The 24,138-nt window shown below is 36.7% G+C and overlaps 2 long non-coding RNA genes across 2 annotated transcripts in view; one reads left to right on the top strand and one right to left on the bottom strand.

Moving 5' to 3' along the window:
* LOC123645003 overlaps positions 1-24,138 on the bottom strand; it is a 108,289-nt gene that overhangs the window by 49,836 nt on the left and 34,315 nt on the right. The gene's annotated exons all lie outside the window — the stretch shown is intronic.
* On the top strand, positions 16,567-18,393 carry LOC123645004. Its single transcript, XR_006737364.1, has 3 exons — positions 16,567-16,656; positions 16,776-16,857; positions 18,366-18,393. It is a non-coding gene; the product is annotated as an uncharacterized LOC123645004 (long non-coding RNA).

Raw genomic sequence — 24,138 nt, 5'->3', positions numbered from 1 at the left:
ATGGCAAGTTAATATGGACCCACAAAAATAGGCATAGGATTTCCTGGACTAATCTACTTCCAGCTAAGAGGATCAACAGATGGGATTTTCCAATCATGCTTGTGTTACTATGCCCATGACCTGGGTGGCTTTCAAGGGTCCTGAGCTAACTTACCCAATGTGCTACCCAACAAGCTGAGACTGTGGCTGCAACAAATTCCTCGGAGGAGGCTGCCTGGTAAGAGTTGTGTCAGGGATTATCTATATCCACCATATCCTAATGTACAGACTGATTTCACTCCTTTTCTTTTTTAGCCTTTTATCTCCAGCTTTGGAAACACTCCAGATTAGATATCCCTAGGTCTGTCTCCCAACCTACCAGTTTTAGAAAAAGATATTCTAACTCCTTGTAAAATTGAGAAACAAAAGAAGGAAGAATGCTATTTTGAGGCCTAACAGAACAGCACATTGTGGGCTAATGTGCCTTTATAAATGTAGCATTAGGTGCTTGAGAGGAACTAAACATAGGGAAATGTTTGTAAGCATGCATGACATAGGCATTAATTACTTTTCTTTTAGGTTTTAATTGGATAACTTGGACTTTAGGTATTTCCCTACACAAACCACAGGGATCATCATCAGAGGACAATTTTGATATTATCTGTACAGTTTATCAATATGTCAAGTAGCACTGAGTCCATTCCATTTTATTCCAAATCTCTCCACCTGTAATTAGTACTAAAAGTAAACTGTTTATTCTCAGTTATGAGGTTTTTTTCTGATAATCATTTTATTTCACCACCCCTCCCTAAACACTAATAATAAGGTCCTTGGCAGTGTCCAGTGGCTAATTCTATTACAGTGGTTAGGTCTTGTTTCAATGGACTGAAATCATCAATTATTAAAGCATCCAGATAAGAAAAACCAAATGTGCTGTGAGCTGTTGGTGTTTTTCAAAGCTCAGCTAAGGGAAATCAGTAGCTTCTTAAGTTCCCTGATGCTAATGAACTGCAGCCAAGCCTTTTGATTACTTCTTGGTCTTGTTTTCACCATAAACACATTTCAGGGATTTCAAATGTCAAAATAAGGACTGTTTTTAGTCATGTTTGTCTTTCATTAGTTATGCATGAACATGGCCCATAATTCTAAAGAGTCGACCTATAAATGAATTCAGTAAAGTTGCAGGATATGAAACCAACATACAAAATCTGTGGCATTTCTATTCACAAATGATAATCTAGCTGAAAAAGAAATCGAGAAAACAATCACATTTATAATAGCATAAAAAAGAAAGACAGGAATAAATTTACCCAAGAAGGTGAAAGACCTATATACTGAAAACTATAAAACACTGATGAAATTGAAGAGAGCACAAATAAATGGAAAGATATTCCATGATTATGGATCAGAAGAATTAATATTGTTAAAATGCCCATACTACCTAAAGCATTATATACATCTGATGCAATCCCTAGCAAAATCCCAATGGCATTCTTCACAGAAGTAGAAAAAAATAATCCTAAAATTGGTAGAGAACAAGAAAAGACCCCAAGTAGCCAAAGCAATTCTGAGAAAAAAAAGTTGACATAAAAATGGCCAACAGGAGTATGAAAAAATGCTCAACATCATTAATCATCAGAGAAATGAAAATCAAAACCACTAAGAGATATACCTTCATACCTGCTAGGATAGCTGTTAACAAAAAGATAGCAGATAACAAGTGTTGGTGAGGATGTGGAAAGAAGGCAACCCTTGTACACTCTTGGTGAGAATGTAGATTAATGCAGCCATTATGGGAAACTATATGGAAGTTCCTAAAGAAATTAAAGAAAAACTACCATATGACCCAGCAATCCCTCTTCTGGGTATATACCCAAAGGAAATTAAATCACCACCTCATAAAGATCTGCAGTCCCATGCTCATTGCAGCATTATTCACAATAACCAAGATATGGAAACAACCTAGATTTCCATCAATAGATAAATGAATAAAGAAACTATGGTATATACATGCAATGGATATTGTTCAACCTTAAAAAAGGAAGCAATCTTGACATTTGCCACAACATGGATAGACCTGGAGGACATTATGCTAAGTGAAGTTAGTCAGACACAGACAGCAAGATATTCCATGATCTCACTTATATGTGGAATTTTTTTAAAAAGTAGTCAAATATATAGAGATAAAGAATAAAACAGTAGTTACCTGGATTGGGGTGGGGGCAGGGGAAGAAATAGGAAGATGTTAGGTCAAAGGATACAAAGTTGTAAATATGCAGGGTGAACAAGTCCAAAGATCCAATGTTCAACATAAGGACTATAGTTAATAATAGTGTATGGTGTTCAAGATTTTTGCTAAATGAATAGATTACGGCTGCTCTTGCCATAGGGGAGAAAATGGGGAACTCTGTGAGATGATATGCAAATTTGTTCTACCATAATAACCATTTTACTATACATATATATATATGAGCATCTTATAACAACATGTTATATACCTTAAATATACACAATAAAATTTATTTCTCAAAAAAAAAAAAAGTCAGCCTTTTCCAGGATGTGGGAAGGGGTTTGCATGCAGCGGCTCAGTCCCATCACATACCGTACATAGCTGTTGGTCAGGATAATTACATAGCAAAGTACCAATGTGGAAAAATGCTGAGTAGATGAATACAAAGTGAAAGGAGCCAACTGATGAGCACAGCAAAACAGGCTGCGAAAAATCAATACCCATGCACACCCTCTCAAAATGTACTTAAAATTCCCTCCTGTCTGCCCACCACAGGTTTGCTGCTTGGCCATCTTAGATTTCCTGAAGATGGCTAGACTACTGGTGGGCAATTAGAAAGCTGCTTAGCAAACTAATTACAAAGAGAAAAGAGGAGATTAGGCTATGGGCATGCCTGGAAGAAAAATTTGGGAACATATTCCTATAATAGTTGAAATGGTGAATAGTAAAGATGGAGCAGTTCCCACAATCATTTGAGTCTAGTCTATTTTTTATTGAAATGATAACAACAAATTAGCTTTGCTAATCTTATTGGATTTACCATAACAAATCCTGAAAAATTGTTGTGGCTGATGGAATCATTATCCTTATCTTTGATTTGGGTAAACCAGCTATTCAGAGTGATGTAACAGGGATTTATCCAAGACCAGTTGCCAGTAAGGGGCAGAGCTTAGGACTCAATCTCACGTCTCTGACTGCAGCTGCTATGACATTTCCACCACACCATGCCCCCTCTAGCCAGTGGTGAGTGAGATTGGCTTCTGTCCAGTGAAAGAAATGGCTCTAGTTTTTCATTTCCTCTTATCTGGTAGCACTTGGTCCTGTCTGCCCCCATTCCACTCTTCCCCTAACTCCTGATAAGTGACTAAACCAAATGGTGAGTGCGAGGGGATTTCCAGTTCGACTAGCTTGTTCTTGTGTGGTCTTTGGTTTTTCAGGGAGTAATGAGCAAAAAAAAAAAAAAAAAAAAAGCTGCCTCATTATGTGTGCCATCTGAATTTCTCTCCCTTTCTTGCCATGTGTATTTACATAGAAATACCAGTTGCTGTGTTTTCAGAGTGTCTAGCTGATGACAGCTAAAGCCTCTCATTCTTCACACTCATTTTCAAGGCTCTTTTATGTGGGCTCAAGAGGACACCTCCCCTGCAGTTAAAGCATGATCCGCGTGGAACAATTCACACCAGTCCCTGCTCTTCTCTTCAATGTAAGTAAATCTGATGTGCATCTTACAGAAACTGTTGTTGGCAAGAATTCCTCTCTTGTCCCACTCATTTTCTATATTCATATATCTGAGAATATTCACAGATCTCTACCAAGATTTAAAATAAGGGAAGTGCATCTTAAAGCTCCTTAAATCTATGAGGGACCTAAGAGCCTGTGCCAGAGACTAACCAGAGACAAGCAGGACATGGAGCCTGAACCAACACATGCCTCCCTCGGGTCCTTTACACTCCTTCCCCTCTGATGGAACAATCAGGAGGCAAGGTCACCTCTCCTCTTCTTGACTTCCTATTAGAGTTTAAAGAGTTTTGAGTTTGTAGGCTTAATTATAGTACGTCCATACAAGCAATAGTTTTTCTCCAATAAATAGTGGTGACTAAAAATCTCTTCTTCCCCTGCCTACACACTGATTACAGTAGCACTATCCTTTCAGGTTGTACTTGTTTTCTTTTGTTGTTGTTGCTTTATGAATTTGAGAGCAAGAGAAAGAGTAGAGGGAATAGGGAACTCGATCTCTCCTCTAAGCCCGGAGGGTCATTCAGTTGGCTGTCTTCTAACCACAAAAGTAGACAGTGCAGACATTCATTTGGTTGAATTCCTAATTTTCCATTATTGCTGTCCATGTGTTTGAAAATAAGAATAAAAAACAAAGACGTACCTTAATCTTCTTTCCAATATGTTGTGTTTCCTCGCAAACCCAATAACTATTAGCATGACCCACAATGTTCAAGATCAGTCCCCAGCAATTTTGACAAGCTCATCTCCTGCCACATCCACATAGTCCTGTCCCTCTGGCCTTTTTTTCTGTCTGGTTAGTAGGACAAACCTTTTTATTCCCCTGAACATTTGCAATTACCCTTCCCTCCACTTAGAGTGCTCATGCCTCATTATTCAAGTCTTAGCTCAAATGCTTTGAGAAGCCTTTCATTACCACCCTATGATAGTAGCCCTCTTCCCCCAACCCATTGCCCAAGACTATGTCTATCCCGTTTTCCTGTTTTACCATTGCATCATATTTATTGTTACCTTAAAATGTCTATTTATTTGCTTTGAGTTACCTGCCTCCTCCAACAATACTCCGAAGAAACAGAGACCTTATTTTTCTCTTAGACACTGCTCTAGCTTCAGCATCTAGAAGATTCAGCAATTATCTGTTAGATAAATGAATGAATAATGAGCATGAGCATGAAAAAGCTAAGGAGTGTTCATGATCACGAGAAATGAGATGAGTTTAAAGGGTTTTGCTGGGTAAGGGTAAGCTCAGAGTAGGAAACTGAAAGGCTGAATGGATGAAGACATAAATAATAATCTATGAGGAAGTATATTATAAAAGTTTCTTTAAAAAGGATCATAATGTAGTAAGCATGACTACATGCACTGTGAATATTTATGCAATCCTGGAAATTTATGTCAATGAATTTAAATTTTCATCTGTATAACACTATAAATACATTCTTTGCTTTGGTAGGGCATGGTAGGCATGATATATCTTCTGCTGGAAGACGTCTTTCAACTAACTCATTTACTATCATTCCTTCAGCTACTTGTTCTATCTCAGGCTCTCCATTATAAAATTAATGTACTTAAGGAAAACACAGTCTGAAAGGCCAAGGCCATCAGAGTAAATAACATATATGCTACCTGAAAATGCCTCACAATGTTGCTTGAGAATACCCTATATTATCTGTATGATTTCATGGTAAAAATATTTAAATAAAAGAAACACCTAAGAGAAGCAAAGGCAACTTTAAAAAAAACTCACTCTTTACTCAATATTTACACATCTAGAAATTTATCCTAAAGATAAAATTGAACATAAGTGAAAAATTAAGTGTGGCAATGTTAATAATACCTTTTTTTGTAAAAGCAAAAAACAATAACAAAAGAAAATATGCATCAAAAAATTGTATTGAAATGACCCATGAAAAATACTCACCTAAAAGTCATTTACTCTCACAAATTGTCACCTTCTTTGCAACCCACTTTTGTATTATAGATTTAACATTTACGTCTCATAATTGAAATAACTGACAGAACCCACTGCTCTGTTGTCAAGTATTTTGCAGGACTTGATAACTATCATCTTCTTGGTGAACAATACTTAAAAATTAAGACTAAACAATTGAAAATAAAGTGCTAATGATTTGGGGAAGTTATGGCTCTAATTTTTTTGTCTTCCATTGCATCATAGTTCACCATCATAAGTCATTTTTCTTAAGAAGAGACTATAATGAAATTTCATTAGGAAACAATTAACAAAGAGAGGTTGAACTATTAAAAGAGTTTGATCTTTTACATACTAAATCTTTCACATAATAAATTGCACAAAAGAGGAGAAGAAAGCAAAATAGTGAAACAGTGTTTGTAAAGAGAACAGAGGAAATGGGTTAATGAAATGGAAGAAGAAATATGTGCATAATTTTCACACATGGCTGTGACTCCAAGTATTATCTATGAGCAGCATTTAATATATTTGATAGTTTAATTTTAATTCTGCAATTGTAAATGTATAAAATTTAGAAATGCTGAGATAATATGACTTGCTGTCTCTAGCTCATGGATTTGTCACTGAAGGCTGTGATACAAAATACATTACCAAGTACTACACTGCTTCCTCGCTTTGGTGACAGAAGGCTGTGAATGATACCACATTTGACTACAAATACTAACTAGCTCAGTTGTTCCTGCATCACTCGTAGCATTTGATGAATATTATAAATACTAACTGGCATTTCTATTGCCTCTTTTATAAGTTTATTGGGATATGTATGCTCTTTTACCTAGAGATGTTTTTGTTTACAATCAGTTCTATAAATTGTAAAAATTACAGTAGTAGATCACAATCAGTTTCTTTCAGTTTCTTTTTTTTTTCAATTGAGACAGGGTCTCACTCTGTTGTCAGGCTAGAGAGGTACAGTGGTATGATCAAAGCTCACTGCAACCTCAAACTCCTGGGCTCAAGCAATCTTCTTACCTCAGCCTCCCAAGTAGCTGGGACTACAGGAGCACACCACCACATCCAGCTAATTTTTCTATTTTTTGTAGAGACGGGGTCTCCCTATATTGCTCAGGCCAGTCTTGAATTCCTGGCCTCAAGTGATCCTCTCACCTTGGCCACTGAAAGTGCTAGACAGGGGTGGGGAACCTGTGACCCTAAGTCCACATGTGGTCTTCTAGGCCCTCAAATGTGGCCTTTTGACTGAATCCAAATTTTACAGGACAAACCCTTTTATTTTTATTAATACATTCTTGTTAGTCTTTTACATATTTATTTTTAAAATACCAAAGAATAAAATAAGTTTCAACAAGGTAATTTTCCCAGATTGACCAGCACAATTAGAACATTAGTAAGCCATAAGGACTAAATTGGTAGCTGCTATGTTCATTATTTAGTTTTATTAATATTTTAAATTAGAGAGAGAGGCATGAGAGGTTATATTGCAGAAATTAAAAGATGAATAGCAAAAGCAAAGCAAATTCTTTCAAGCAGCAATAAGACCTGGAAATAACAATATTGAAGCAATTTATAAAGTAGCTTATATACTCTGGAAAAAAAGGGAAGCCGTTTAGTGATGTAGAAATTGTGAAAGAATGCACTGTCAAAGTTGTAGGATACTTAGACTCCTGATAACATTTCAAAGTACAAACAACTGGCTCTTTGAAGGACAGCCAAAATGGATCAGCTGCATGAATTAGGCTTTAACTTAACAGAACAACTTCAAAAGGAAAATATATATTATTTAATCACTTTGGATGAATTAATTGATACTACTGACTCGGCACAGGTTTTACACTTCATTTGGGTCTAACAGATTTTCTTTGTTATAAAGAGTTACTCGCTTTGGGCACTCTTACAAACAGAACATGGGGAATATATATCTTCAACAACTTTCACGATAAATGTCATGAAGTTGGACTGACTTTGGTAAATTTAGTGAGTGTGTATACAAATAGCGCACCTTCCATGACAGGAAAACATGAAGGATTTATCACACAGGTGAAAAAAAAATGTATTAACAGATCCAGATGCTCTGATTTCTTTTCATTGTATCTTGCATCAGCAAAATCTCTGTGCTAAAGCTACTATTTTAAGTGACACTTTCCAACAAGTTATAAGTGTTGTTAACTATACTTCTGCAAATGCAACAGAGCATGGTCAGTTTCATAATATGCTAAAGTTGAATGATGAGGTATTCACTGGGTATTTGCTGTATCATTCTAAAGTGCATTGGCTATTGCAGGGACAGGTGTTATCCAAAATTTGATCTTTGCAACAACAGATAGTTAAATTTTATGGAGACCAGAATCAGCAATGTGAATTATTGAAAGAAGATTTCTATAGGAATGTAGCATTTCTGAGTGATGTCATGTCAAATCAAAATGACTTGAATATTTCTTTGCAAGGTAAAACTAAGTCTATATGTGATATGTGGCAAGAGAAATCCAAGCATTTTGAAAAAAGCTATCATTTTTTCAAAACATTTCTTCAAAAGGAAATTTTCCCCAGTTAGCAAAAGTCATAGATGAGCAGGATGATACATGCAAATCATTTGAAGAATATGCATTTGCTATAGACCTATTAATTGGAGAATACAATGAAAGGTTCAGTGACTTTGAGAATCACAACATCACACTCAAATTAGCATTTCAGCCTCACCTAGTTGATATCACCAAGGCACCAAGAGAACTACAGAAGGAGTTGATTGAGCTCTCAATAGATGACATTTTGAAGTCATTGTTTTACACTAAGAAAGATCCAATTGAAATAGGGAAAAATGCAGTAGAATACTCATGACTTCAGCATGCTTTCTTGCTTTTCAACCATGTATTGCTGTGAATCTACGGTCTCCTACCTAACCCAAATCAAGACGCCCATGAGGTCACAAATGACTGATTCCCATGTAGAGGATCAACTGAAACTATGGACCTCCAGGCTATAACCAAATATTGAAATGCTTTCCAACAAAAAGGAGGCACAACAAAGTCATTAAAAGGTTAGTAAACTTTAAAATTAACAAATAGTTTTCAATTTCTGAAATTAGTAAGTATGTAGTAGTTAGATTTTTACAAAATACTATACATTTTTAAGTATATCTAATGGAAGTTTCTTGAATACAGCCTATTTGATTACAGCTAAACTAACGCAGCCTTCCAACATGAAAAGGTTCCCCACCCCTGTTACAGGTGCCCAGCCCAAATCTATTTCTATACAGATAATTGGGGGTGCAAGTTGAAGTGTTTCTTAGTTGGAAGGCACAGATAAAATAATTTTAGTTTCCCATTCACTTGATGCTTTTCATGACCAAGCTAAGATTGGGCCAAAGATTCTGATATTGGGGGCTTCCCATAGACAGTCAAGAGTCAAGTCTTCACATGATCCAATTTTGCTGGGTTTTAGGGCCATCTTAAATGTCACAATCAGCTCTGAATTTATCACTGTATTTGCAAAACTAAATCTACAAATCTGGACCTGTTGCTTTTATCACTTACATAACAAGGTGTAGCCATGCACCTTGTGGAGTAGAACAAGGTGACTATAATGGAAGAAGTTGTAAGCATCTTACACTGGGAAAATAGTGAAATAAAGAGCAGTGTCAGAGAGAACAGGCCACCTGGTAGCTCCTATATTTATGTAATTTTTTATTTTGTTTCCTTGTATCCCTAGATAAGTCTCTTCTCTCCTATTTGTTTTTTGCTTGTATACCTTCTTCCTGGTGATATTCCCATTATACACTGATACAAATCAACTCCTTAATTGGAATCGGAATTTCTCTGTCTGGAATTCCTACGTATTTCTTGGGAGTATATTCACCAGTAGAAAAACAACATTCAAGTTTACAAAGATTATATGGTAAGAAATCCAAGCTCAATATTCTTTCCATTGCACTATTTGACTTACAATGATAACCATGCAAATGGAGTAAATGCTTGCATGTGCAATATGAAAGGACTCCCCTCTTTCACTTCGCACATTTACACACACACATATGCATCTAAAAGCAATGTGTCCCACACAAAACAGACACTAATGAATGTTACTTTCCCTTTCCTTCGTGCAGGGCAGTGTCTTAACCACCAAACATCACCTTAGGAAATTAGTGGACGAAGCAAAAGACAGGGAGAGAATAGCTCGGTACTTAGAAATAAGCTTTAGTATTAGACCTGGTTTTAAATTCTGGTTTCACCGTTTAGCAGCTCTCCGTCCTTAGGAAAATTACTTAAACTCTGATCTCAGTTACTTCGGGTGCCTACTACTTAGGCCATAAGATGTTTGTTAAAAGTAACAAGCTATTGCACGCAAAGTACTTAGTACAGTGCCTACAACATAATATGTACTCAACTATGAAAACAAACTGTTTTAAATTTTTTTTAAGGGCATACCCACTAATCATTAGAAAAGAGGAAAATCAAAACCACCACTATCTTGTTTTCTAATAACAAAAAGTTGGTGAAGATGTAGAGAAATTGAAATCCTGTGTATTGCCAGTAGAAATGGAAAACTGTGTAGCCACTATGGAAAACAGTATGGAGATTCCTCAAAAAACTAAAAATAGAATTACCATATGACCCAGCATCCTGCTTCTGGATATATAACCAAAAGAATATAAAATGAGATCTCAAAGAGGTATTCATATACCTATGTTCACTGCAGCGTTATTCACAATAACCAAGATGTGGAAGCAGTCCAAATGTCTATTGCTAAATGAAGGGATAAAGAAAATGTGGTATATAGTGGAATCTTATTCAGCTCTTTGAAAAAGAAGGAAATCTTGTCACATGCTACAACATGGGTGACCCTTGAAGACATTATGCTGAGTAAAACAAGCCAGTCACAAAAGAACAAATACTCTATGATTCACTTATATGCGATATGTAGAGTAGTCAAAATCATGGAAACAGAAATTAGAATGGTGGTTTCTAGGAGCTGGGGGGAGGGTGAAATAGGGAGTTGTTATTTGATGGGTATAGAGTTTCAGTTTTGCAAAATACAAACGTTCTAGAGATCTGTTATACAACATTGTGAATACAGTTAACACTACTGAATGGTTAAGATGGGAAAATTTTATATTATGTGTTTTTCACCATGATATTTTTAAAAATAGAGCATATATTAAAAACAAAAAGTGCATCTATAAGAATGTTTTCTTCAGTTCTTCTTCAATGCCAGAATAGAGAATGGGGAGGAGAAAGGAGAGAAAAGGGTAAAGAAAGCCAAACACCACTTTCAGTTCTTAAAATTGTTTAGGGGGTTCCTTCAGGTTCCTACAGGGAGAGGAAAACCTGTGTCATAGGTAGAGGGCTGCTCGGAAGCATCCTTTCTCCTTCAGCTTTAGGTCAAAAAAGGAAAAATAGAAATAACACATCATGGATATTCAAGTATCTGTGAACATATTTGTATAAATGCTTTTTTGCCTGAGAATTGGAAATGAGAAGAGTTGAGAGGAAGGGAACAAAACTTTGAAAGGGAGAGGAGGAAGAAGGTATTGTAGAAAACCCTATAGATTGGAGTCAAGATGATGAGTTTGAATCCTCGTTTTATACTTGCTCATCTTCTCTGGGGATACCTTTATTTATCCATAAAAATGAAGATGATTGTACTGTTCTAACAGAAATGTTATAAGATTCAACCCAAGATATTGTATTTGAAATGTTCTTTTCATCGCATGAAGCACAATTCACATTTTACTTGTGATTTTTACTAATAAGCAAACTCTAGCTAATGACTACCACAGGGAAAAACAATAATTTCTACCTTCCTATTCATGGGGCTAATCACTTATTATTTTGACACCTATTGTTAGTCTTGTTAATGAATGTCAATATTAATTCAATATGGGGAAGTGTGGGGTAATTCTTTTGTTCAAAGTGAAAATGTGACAACATACCCCCTGAGTATCACAAGCAATAAATCAGAGTGTTCTTGCTTAAAACAAGGAAACAGTGTAATGCTCCTTAAGGGCAAACAATTGTTTTGAATCATAGCTCAAGAATGTGGTTCTATTCATTGTTCTCTGTTTCTCTACAGATAATCTTAAATATTTAAAAATAATAATAACCAAATTCTTTTTACTTCCAAAGAGAAAGGAGAAAATTTTACCATGAAAGATAAGAGACAGAAAAATTTTTGTACAATAAAGCTGATATGATAATGGATCTTTTTCCCAAAAGGAAATATGGAATTATTTCCTTTGGGGTTTTAATTAAAGGTCTTCCACATCCTAAAGTATGATGGGGGAATGTTCATTGGAATGCCTCTTGGAGTAATGGCTCACAATTTTGAGAGTTAATATTTTCCAAAATTGTGTTTCAATAATGTGAGTTTCCATGTTTTGTTTTTCTGTGTATGTTGTAGCTTCAACAACAAAACACATTCAGTTGCCATGCTACTCTTGCCTAACAGATTTGGATGATGAGCAAGAAAAAACGGAAGAAAAATCTAAGTAGAACTCAATGAATATTTACAATCATGCGCTATGTTCTAAAAGAGCTTGGACTTATCTATAGTCTAGCTTCTTTATCAGTTTCTTTTTTTATATTGTGATAACTCTTTCTCTGCTGCAGTTGGTTTACTTTACTGCTGAAATTTTTAAAATATTTGTTAAATATTTTGTATCAATATTTGTTATGCTTTATTTTAGCATAAAATTTCAACCAGTATCTATAATTTGGGCAGAAAGATACATACCTAATATCAATAACACTTGCTTATGATCTTAAGGAGTATATTAAAGGAAAGTTAATAAGTAGGATTACCATAATAAAAGTAAATAAGTAAAGGAAATTTCAGCTCTACCTTCCTGTAGTTATTGCTTTTAGCAGCTCACAATGAACGAACATTAGTTTCTTTTGTCAGTGTTCTCTGAATACCAACAATAATGAACTTGTTCCATTGGTTTTCCACTTCACTGATCTACTCTTGATTCACATCAACAGCAAACCTTTCCACTTAGTTATCTCCTTGGACTGGCTTTCAACATATCCTGTTTATATGCAGACAGTGGGAAGAAAAGAACTTGCACTGCATATGAACAGAAAGAGAAAGATGAAGAAATAAATGGCTTTCAGAAAAGCAGAAATTTCTATGAACATCCCTAGCATATTTTTTAAAACACCATCAACAATCTTTGTGAATCATCCAATCTGACTCTTAGCTGTCACCCAGCAAATCCTTTAAGATGAGGAACTTGGACATTTAAATAGAATTAAATGACACATGCTTTGTCACATTTTCTTACTTCTCTAACTAAACCAAGAGTTTGCCATGGAGATTGTTCTTGAATTAGGCTTCACACCCATGGCATTATGGTTTAGAGATACAAGGACTAGAACTGGGGTCTGGATTCTAGGCTTCGCTGTCCTGTGATGAGACCTTGGGCAATTTTCCTTAATTCACACGGCCTTACTTATTCTAAAACTGTCTAAAATTTCTACTTTTAGAGATTAGGGAATATTAAATTTAATAAGAATTCATAAGTCCAAACATACCATCCAAAAATAACATGCCTGCTCTGGGCACCCCTATGAAGACATCAGTTTGGGTTACCTTATTGGATTAGGAAGATGCAGAAAGCTCCACGGTGGGGTCTGGGGACAAAGAACAGATACAATTGATTGAGGCTGAGCATGTCAATGAAAGGAGAAATGTAATGGGTTATCCTGGCATCCTTACTCTGCTCCTCTTTTCCCCAAGGCCACATACAGTTGGCTGAGACACCTGGAAGTGACAAGGCTTGAGAACAGGTTATTGAAGAATGGAGGGAGGACAATTGACTCAAAAGGCACCAGGAAGCTAGGAGAAAGCTGTTGCCCTGACACTTGTCGCTAAAGCTTAGGAGTGAGGATTGTATCTGAGGTTGCATAGAAAGAATAGAAGGTTAAATATGGAAGCATGGAAAACATAAAAAACTATATGTCCATTCAATTAACATATATTTATTGTTGAAAAGTTAAAAGTTATAGATAGTCACAAAATAAATTCACTACAGATAAGCACAAAAATAAGCACTGTTAACATTTTGCAGCATATCATCTCAGGCTTTTTAATATATAAGTCTATAAATAATTATATAGTTTAAAAATTAGGCGTATTCAAAAGTGCTATCAATTTCTAGGTTTAGTAGAAATCGTATCATATTGATGGGAGGTTTGTTTGCTTTTTTAAATAAAGTATATATGATTTCTTGTAGATCATTGTGAAAGGGTCAAGAAATCAAGATAGCTGTTTCTGTAACTCCCATTTAAAATCTATTCATTCCATGATAGTAGGACAGTTAGCTTGTTACCTAGCAGAACTACATTTAAAACAAAATTGAAAACTATTTGTGACCTACATGTATGTAATCTTGATTGGAGATAAAGCTTCCCAATGCTGTTTTATTCATCACATCAACCAGCTGTAAAACACAGACCTTTATCTATAGCAGACAAAGAATTTCAGGATTTATATACAGATAGCCAATAAGTCACATGATTTTAAAATTAGTGTTTCATTATGAACTATCAAGTTGCTTGTAAAGCTAATCTAATTAAAAGGGTGTATACGTGGTTTTGAAAAAATAGGCTTTTTTTCTAAATACTATTTTTTTATTGAGGTGAAATTCACGTAACATAAAATTAACCATTTTAAAATGAACAATTCAGTGGCTATTAGTATATTCACAATGTTGTGCAACCACCACCTCTACCTAGTTCCAAAAATGTTTTGTCACCCCAAAAGAAAATTTCATACCTGTTAAACAGTTGCTCTCCATTCCTTCCTTCCCCTAGTCCCTGGCAACCACTGTTCTGTGTTCCATCTCACATGATTTACCTATTTTGGGTATTTCATACAAATGGAATAATACACTATATGTCTTTTGTGTCTGGCTTCTTTCACTTCACATAATGTTTCCAAGATTCATCCATGCTGTGGTATCAATACCTTCTGTAAAAAGTGTCCATACTTTTTATGACTGAATAATATTCTACTGTGTATCTATATCCATATATATACACATATCTGAATAATATTTCACTGTGTATGTATATATACGTATATATCTACATCTGAATAATAGTCCATTGTGAACATATATATACACATATATATACATATCCCAATTTGTTTATCCACTCATCTATTGATGGACATTTGGGGCCATTTCCACCTTTTGGCTGTTGTAAAAGTACTGCTATTAATATGCATGTATATGTACTTGTTTGAGTACCTGTTTCCACTTATTTGAAATTTTAAGTATAAAATATATACTAAATTGCAATTAGAATAATTTGTTTTAATTCTTTTCAAAGTATTGATATAGAGTTCGCTAGTTACAGATACTGTTTTTCTTCTTCCTGATGAAAAAATAACATTTGTTTTAAGAGCTGGCCAGAAGCTGGGAACAGGTCATAGCTAAAACTGTAGCCTGTTCAACCTCCCTCCTCCTCCACGCATGTATCTCTCCTCCCATCTCCCACCCTCACTCTAAAAAGTTAACCAGAATAGCTAAGTGCCCATGAAAAGTAAAAAACAAAATTCAAGTAAAATGTTTAAAAGAGTTAAAATGTGCACAGGTATTAGGCCTGCCAGTTCTGACCCCTTTATATGAATATTAAGATGGACATACAACACTTGGTGGGGAGATAATTGCTTACTACAGACATCTCTGGCTTACTGTGGTTCAACTTACATTTTTCCACTTTACAATGGTGTGAAAAGAGTACACATTCTGTGCTCTCCTCAACTTAGGATGGGGTTACTACAAGATCTTCAACTTGGATGAGTTTATCGGGACATAACTCCATTATAAGTCAAGGAGCATCTATATTTGCACATATGCAGGAGGTTCTAGGCATTTCCAATCAGACTTCCTAATTTTATTTATAATGGTGGTTATTATTCTGAATTTTTCACTAATATAGTGTATCAAAAATGTTTCAACATACAATGAGAAATAAGTTTAAACAGATTTTAAATGGGTTAGTGAAAGCATCAGAGTACTTCTGCCATTTTTTAAAAGAAAAAACATATTTATTTTGGAACTGTGAAAGATGACCCCAACACACTTTTGAATATACTAGGCCTTTGGTTGCTTTTCTTTCCTTCCCACATTTAGCTTTCATTTTCAGTAAAGTGCTTCTCACTTGGCAAAAATAGCATTCCAAGTTAATTAAGTTCCATAAAGAATATCTTTTTGGATGCTGTAAGCTTTTGCCTTTTCAAAAGAATTACAAATTTAATGGGTGAAAATAAGAGGAGAAAGAAAAGGAGACTGAGAAGGGCCCGAAAGGTAAGAGGAAAGTCAAGAGCATGTAGTATTAAGGAAGCCGTGAAAAAGTGTCAAAAGGGGGCAGTGATTACAGAAAAGGAACCAGGAGAAAAAGGGCCGTGCTGCACGTCCCCACCCGAGGACCTCACCTCTCCTCCTCTCCTGGCTCCTTCCTCTGTGCCTGAAAACACAGTCAGTTCTCCCCTGGCTACTAGCTCCCTCCTTCCTTTCAAAAATTGTTATGAAAATAGGAAGGTCATTCAAGTGTAAAAGCATAACTGAAAGAATGGAATCTGTAAAACACTGTACGTGATGAAAGTCAGGTGAAAGTCCGCTGGTCTAGATGACTCGGCCGTGTCTCCCCAGTGGAGAAGAGTTATGACACAGATCAGAGGTGACCAATGGGGTCCACCACCTCAGGAGGAGGAACTATTACGTGTGAGGATGGAATTTGCTATTCATTCTGCCTGTATTTCATCACCAATGATTCACCCCTTAACCTCTAACCTTACTGACCCTGAGTTAACAACATCGTGCAGGGAATTATTTCAAAAGCTCGGACTTTAAAAGGACAGGTACAAAATTAGTAGCAGAGGTATCAAGTAAAAAACAAATTGAGAGTCATGGCTGTACCTCTATGAATAATGCCTGGAATGCCAAAGGTTTAAATGAGTTTAGACTTGAGAAAAGCAATTAAAGGTGAGAGATAACAAAGACAAAAAGGGTTCCTTATCGTTACTGATGATAGCGCAATGTTTAACAGGTGAAACAAAATTAGAACTATGTAACTTCTGCCCGTTTTTTTCTTTTCTATCAAGAAAAAGATCTTCAATGAAAAGTTTCAACACTTGAAAAGATAGAACAAGCAATTTTAAGAAGGAAGTGAAGTCCGTTTTAAAGGTAAGGAATGATAAGACCATTTAGCTGTTTTCAATGTTCTAGTGAAATATTTTTCAGAGCACTAAAAGGAGTTGTCCATGTCAGCAAAGGGCTATCAGTAATCTTTGAAAATTTTCAGAGAATGGAAGAGATGCAAGAGAAATAGACATAGGCAAGCCCTAATTTACTTTCTAATAATAACTGGTTACCATAAAATGGGGTGGCTGACTGGATACATGTCCAAATCCCATAGAAATGTCAGAAGAGTAAAATTAAATAAAAATAAATCTAAATAAATGTTTAAAAATTCAGAAGGGGTTACTGGAATATACTGAGAAATTTTTGGAATACATTGATGCTGAAATGTAACAGAGCTAAGCAACTCACAAGTCCGGACCTATGAAAAAGAACCTCGAAAATAGGAGTTTTCCCAGCAGAATTCTGCAAAAGCCTCACCATCAAAATAAATAGGCTGGCTGCAAGAAGTGAGCCTTGGGGAGGGGACTGGTATCTAGTAAGGCAGAGCTGGTCCTTGAGCCACTGAAGGGCTGATGCTGATATGTGCCCCGGGCTGTGCATAGTGAATGTTTTTACATAAGAGATTCTCAAATGGACATTGGGTCCAGAGAATCGAGCTCTATCCAGGCAAATGAAAGCTGCCTATCTTTTAAACAAACTGTATTCGCATCTAAAGGAAAAGCCCACCCTCTCTCTGCTACACACAACTACTTGAGTCAGAGCTGATTTAATCCAAACTTGAGTTTCTAAGCCATACGAACAAGAATTCTTCCACTTTCCAGCCACCAATACTATTCAAATTAGTATCTTATTCACAAATATTACCAAACAACCAAGAAGATGGCAAGAGAAGCACTAAACTCAATAAGCAGAACTAAAACCTGAGAAAATGCAAGATAGGGCACACAATAAAGTGCTCAAAGAAGTATGTTTAATATCTTCAGAGAGATTCTAGGGAGTTCTGAACCTACTACAAATGGCTATTAAACATTAATACTGATGTTTAAGATTATTCAAATATTTAAAATGAGAAAAAGAATGGCAAAAAGGGAAGCAGTGATCACTTCAAGTCAGCGTGAACTCGTGAAGCACAAGTCATGCCTCAACCATGTCATTTCCCTTTTTGAGAGGTCATCAGACTGGTAGATCGGGGAATGCCAGTGGCATGATGTGTCTGGTGTCTAGCAGGCCATTAAACAAATTATTTCATGATACTATATACTCTGAAAACAAATTATATCCTACCATCCACCAATGATTGACAGCTAGAACAACAAGCTAATAGAAATTTACATCACTGAATACAGAAGTTTTTTGTTTTGTTTTGCTTTGTTTGTTTTGAGACAGAGTCTCACTCTGTTGCCCTGAGTAGAGTGCCGTGGCGTCAGCCTAGCTCACAGCAACCTCAAACTCCTGGGCTCAAGTGATCCTCCTGCTTCAGCCTCCGGAGTAGCTAGGACTACACACGTGCGCCGCCACCACACCCTGCTAATTTTTCTATTTTTTTGTAGAGATGGAGTCTTGCTTTTGCTCAGGCTGGTCTGGAACTCCTGACCTCCAGCGATCCTCCCACCTTGGCCTCCCAGAGTGCTAGGATTACAGGCGTGAGCCACCGCACCTGGCCTGTACAGAAATTTCTCACTTGTCTTTTCCCTCCAGATTGTAAACTCCTTGAGAGAATGAAACATATTCTGTATTACACTCAGCCTATCCTCATTGCCTAGAGCAATACTTAGCAAATGATAGAATCTCAATAAATATTTATTGAATGATAATAAATTTAATTGTAGTCAATACAAAGTCTCTGTTTAAAAGCATGTAGGAGATGAATGTGGAATAGCTGGCTTCTCAGCGCACTTGGGATTGATGTGAGGGTTTTAGCTGATTTTCTGCTTAATGTTATTACCACTGTGACACGGCTGACAAGAGAGCTATTGATAAATACTGAGGAACATACATAGAAGAGCTGTGGCAAATCATATTTTTCCAAACAATATCTGCCATCCCACATGCTCTTCTTACAATGTGACTTTGACTTTTGACACTCCTCCATTTGACTGGTGGGGGTGGGAGGGTCCTGTGTTTCTGCCCCTAGAATCTGTGTGGATTTGTCACTATGGCAGAAGTACTATCTTGTGACTTCTTAGGCCAGGTCAGAAAAGGCAATACAGCTTCTGCCCAGTTTCTCATGGGATACTCGCTTTTGAAACCCAAAATGCTACAGCTTGGGCTTCTTCTGAAGACTCAGCTAATGGCCAGCTTGAACCACTAGATATGTAGGCAAACAAGCTTTCAAATGATTCCAGCCTTAGCCATCAAGTCCCAGACTTCATATCTCCCCAGCTGAGGTCCCAGACACTGTGGAGAGTGGACAAGCCGTCTTTCTGTGCGCCTTTCAAACTCTTCCCCCACAGGATCTGTGGGCAGAACAAATTAGTTTTTGTTTTGTTCCACTAAGTTTGGGGTGGTTTGTTATGCAGCCATTGATAACTGGAACAATAAGGGAATGGACATGCAAGTTGTGATATATTTACTCAATGGACTGTTATGCTGCCACAGTAAGAAGAGTTCATATTGAAACAGGAATAGAATGTTTATTATTACTCACTTACTCATTCAAGAAAGATGTCTGAGCATACGATGTGCTAGAGGCTATCTGTTGAGGATACAACACTGAACAAAACAAAGTCCCTATTCCCTGGGTTCAAATATCCAGTTCTGTCACTTTCCATCTGTGGAACTCTCTTACTTAATCTCTTTGTACCACAGTTATTATAACTATAAAGTGAAAATAATAAGGAACATGTCATAAGGTTGTTATGAAGATTAAGTAATGTGAAGTGTAAAAAAATTCCACTGATGGCTTCACTACTGAATTCTATCAAATATTTAAAGAAGAACTAATACCAATTCTTCTCAAACTTTTCCAAAAAATTGAAGAGGAGGGAAAACTTCCAACCTCATTTTATGAGGACTATATTTTCTTGATATCAAAGCTAGACAGTGACACTACAAGAAAAGAAAATTCCAGGCCAATAATCCTGACGAACAGAGATGTAAAAATCCTCAAAAAAATAGTAGCAATCTGAATTAAACAGCACATTAAAAGGATCATTCACCATTTACCATGACCAAGTGGGATTTATCCCTGGCATGCAAGCAGGTTCACCATACACAAATCAGTAAGTGTGATACGCCACATTAACAGAATAAAGGATAAACCAATACGATCATCTCAATAGATGTAGAAAAGGCATTCATCAAAATTCAACATCTTTTCAGGATTAAAAAAAAATTGTCAACACATTAGGCATAGAAGGAATGTACCTCAACACAATAAAAGCCATATATTACAAGCCCATAACTAACGTTGTACTCTTTGATCCATAATCTTCCATGAATGGTTAAAAAAATTCCACACAATGGAAATCCTGTTATCCTGTCATTTGCCACAACGTGGATAAACTTAGAGGACATTGTATTAAGTGAAATAAGCCAGACACAGAAAGACAAATATCTCACTTATGATCTTATTTATATATGGAGTGTAAAAAGATGAACTCATAGAAAAAGAGAGTAAAATGGTGGTTACCAGAGGCTGCAGGCCTGGGAGGCTTGGGGAGATGTTGGTCAAAGGACACAAACTGAGCTCGAATGTTGTCTTTTCAAACTCTGCTATAATCACATAAAACATTTTCAGTTATTATAATTTCTGTTTTTAGTTATCCTTTAAAATTAGTTTTACTAAATGTTTCTTTTCTTACTGCAGCCTCAACTCCTAAACCCAAGCTATCCACCTGCCTCAGGCTTCCGGGTAGCTAAGACTACAGGCGTGCACCACCACACTAGGCAAAAACAAAAAAAATGTGTTTTTTTTTTTATAAAGACAGGATCTCGCTATGTTGCCCAGCAGGCTGGTCTTAAACTCCTGGCCTAAAATGATCGTCCTGCCTTGGCCTCCCAAAGTGCTGGGATTGCAGGCGTGAGCCACTGCACCGGGCCAATCTAAATGTTTCTTTAGGCCGGGTGCGGTGCCTCACGCTGTAATCTTAGCACTCTGGGAGGCCAAGGCGGGCAGATTGTTTGAGCTCAGGAGTTCGAGACCAGCCTGAGCAAGAGCGAGACCCCGTCTCCACTAAAAATAGAAAGAAATTATCTGGACAACTAAAAATATATAGAAAAAATTAGCCAGGCTTGGTGGCGCATGCCTGTAGTTCCAGCTACTTGGGAGGCTGAGGCAGTTGGATTGCTTGAGCCCAGGAGTTGGAGGTTGCTGTGAGCTAGGCTGACACCACGGCACTCTAGCCCGGGTAACAGAGTGAGACTCTGTCTCAAAAAAAAAAAAAAGTTTCTTTAACAACATTTCTGACTTGATAAATACCTGTTGTTGTATAAAATTAAGTGGAAATGAAAACAAATGGATTTAACAGAATTAAAAATAATTGGATTGAATTGCAAAATATGTACAAGCATCACAGTTCTTAAATGTGTATATATTATTGTCACTAGAGGGAGCTCAGCACTTAATTTGTATTCTAAGAAAGTCCAGCCCGCTAGCAATCAAAACAGCAGTTTGCATACCACTGTGCTGTGTGTAAGGGGCTTCCAAATAAATCAACACCATTATTTTTCCGAGAAAATGAAAATGACAGAATGGATTAGCTCACATGCTTTTCATGGTATTTGGGGCAAGTATAAATGCCTTTGTCTCCATGGCGCCACTGTCAAAATAACACACAACACTTCTCTGAATGCAGCTTCAAAATGGCTCATGCTCTTTGCAGTGGTCCAAAATGGAAAGGAGGAATAACGATTAGAACAGCATGCATGAAATGTGCTTCAGCAGCTTCAGCACAGCGGTCTTAGGGAGAGAGGCTATGCAGGGCAGACAGCACAGTAACCACAGGGACAAGATCTGGACCTCAGACAGCTCTCCACCTTTAAAACATGTATCATTGCGATGTGTGATTATGTGTTCACACATCGTAATGATAAACTTCTTGCGATGGATGCATTTTTTTTTTTGAAAGGGAGACCTCTATTTTGTCACCACTATTTATGACCAAAACCCACTGAACTTTGGACTCAAACTGTTTTTTAAAAAGATTAGTTGTGGCATTTAGAAGACCATAAACCTTTGCCAAGTTCTAAGGCTGAGGAATTTTGAACAAAAATAAAAGACTGTTCTGGGCTTTATAGAAATAATGGAATCAAATGAGCCTGTAACTAAAAATGAAAAGGATGTTAACATCACACATATTATTTTCACAAGTCTGACTCCTAGTGAAAAAGTAAAACATAATAAAAATAAGAGATCCAGGCATTCCCTTCTATTTCCCCAGGCAAGAGCCAGTAAATATGAGCCTTAAAACACTCTGGACATGTTTGTTTGCACAGCCCAGGGGGAGTGTTGAAGTTCATAAAATCACAGACTCTTAAATCTGGAAGGAACTCAGGAGCAGTGTCTATACCTCACCTACCCAGAAATCTCTTTTGCCACCTCTGGTCCCTGTTTCTTCTTGGGTAATTGTGTTCACATAGTGGGGAGGGGATCCCTGGTCTCTTATCAGACCAGAGCAGCCTGATCTCTTATTGGATGGCTCTAAGACTGCTAAACAAACTTGTCTATCTTTGAAACTGGAATTTTCTGCTGTATAACATCATACTTTTATTCTGATTCTGCTCTTTGGCAGAAAGTAAGAAGCCTCCTTCCTTGTTGTCAGGAAAGGTGTTGAATCCGAGCATGGACAACCTGTCCTCCCCTGCAGCTACTTTCTTCTTCCCCAGCCCCATGCCCACTCCTACCAAGACTTTGAATATCCAGCTCAAATATTACAGGTTTATTTATAATATTTTTTATTAAAATGTACTTTTATCATTTTTATCTTGGTATAAAACTTAGGAGAAAAATTAGAAAATTCAGACATGCCAAATGAGGAAAATAACTTTATTGCTTAGAAATAACCTTAAGTTCTCTTTTTTTATGTCAACAACATATATCTCTTTATTAATTTTTTTCATAAAAAATGTATTTATTGTTTCTAAACTCTTATATAACCAATGAATAAATCATCTTTTTAAAGTAGAATGATACATTTTTAAAGTTGAATGGTACTCTATTTTGTATTCGTACCATATTTCTTTAAATAATTCAGTACTGTTAGATATTTGGGTAGTTTTGCATTTTGGCTATTATAAAAATCACTAAAACATTCTTGTAGATGTATTTTTTTTACAAGACACTTGAATTATTTTCTTATATGTTTGTTTCTAAACTAAAATTCCTAGTTTTTAGAGATTAAACTTTTTAATGTAAAAAAATATTGCTTCATAAGTAAATATATGTTCTTTATTTCCTCAGTCATTTCTTATGAAACATTGTCTAAATCCATCACCATCCTCATAAACTTCAAAATCAGAAGAAATGTCTCTGGACACTTTTTCTGAAAAGCTGCCTTCCCCCTCCAATATAATTTTGTCAAGGAGGCCTCCTGAGCCCCCGGTCTAGATTAGGTCTCTGTCATCATGTCTCATCACATCTTTTACTTGTCCTTCATGGTATTTTTCATTATTGTAATTAAATAGGTCATTGTACGATGATTTGTTTAACCATACTGGCTGGTTAAATTCGTAAGAGGAGAAAACATGTCTGCTAATTCAATGCCTAGCAAGAAGCATGTACTCAATAAATAAAATATTTCTTGGGTAAATGGAAAGATTTGTAGATTTTAAAGGCAGAGTATATGTGGACCAATGAAGTCTACCATCTCTGGCGGGCAAGAAATATGACTTAATGTTCTATTAATACATTCTGAGTCCTTACTCTACACAGCTGGCAGAAAGCTTAACCTTAGTTATACTGAGGGTTTCCACATCCTGTCACCTCACCTTCTACTGAGCCATAGTGTGGAGATTTTCTATACAGGACTAAGGCATTGAAGAAATCCTCCTGGTCATAAATCATCAGTGTGAGAAGGGAGCTCTGGGCTAGCGCGTGATCCGGGCGCAGGCTTTGGTAATTGGAAGAAAAGGCAAGTGGCAGTGGGCAGGTGAGACACGCTCTTTATTGAGGGGGGGGGCGGGAATACAGCAGCGGTGAAAAGCATGGCTGAGAACATGGCGAGCACTTATATATGGCTCTGAACAATAGTGGCAATATGCCATGGGAAAGCATGATCACACGGGTTCACATAGGAGATAACACCTTGGTTACATGAGTATGCTGACTCACGCCTCCCCGGAAGGCCGGCTTTTGTGGCCAGGAGGAGGGGAGACAAAACCACT

The sequence above is a fragment of the Lemur catta genome, chromosome 9, assembly GCF_020740605.2.
Source record: "Lemur catta isolate mLemCat1 chromosome 9, mLemCat1.pri, whole genome shotgun sequence".
Classification (NCBI taxonomy): Eukaryota; Metazoa; Chordata; class Mammalia; order Primates; family Lemuridae; genus Lemur; species Lemur catta.
The sequence above is the reverse complement of the archived record's forward strand: the minus strand, read 5'-3'. Positions and strand labels throughout refer to the sequence as shown.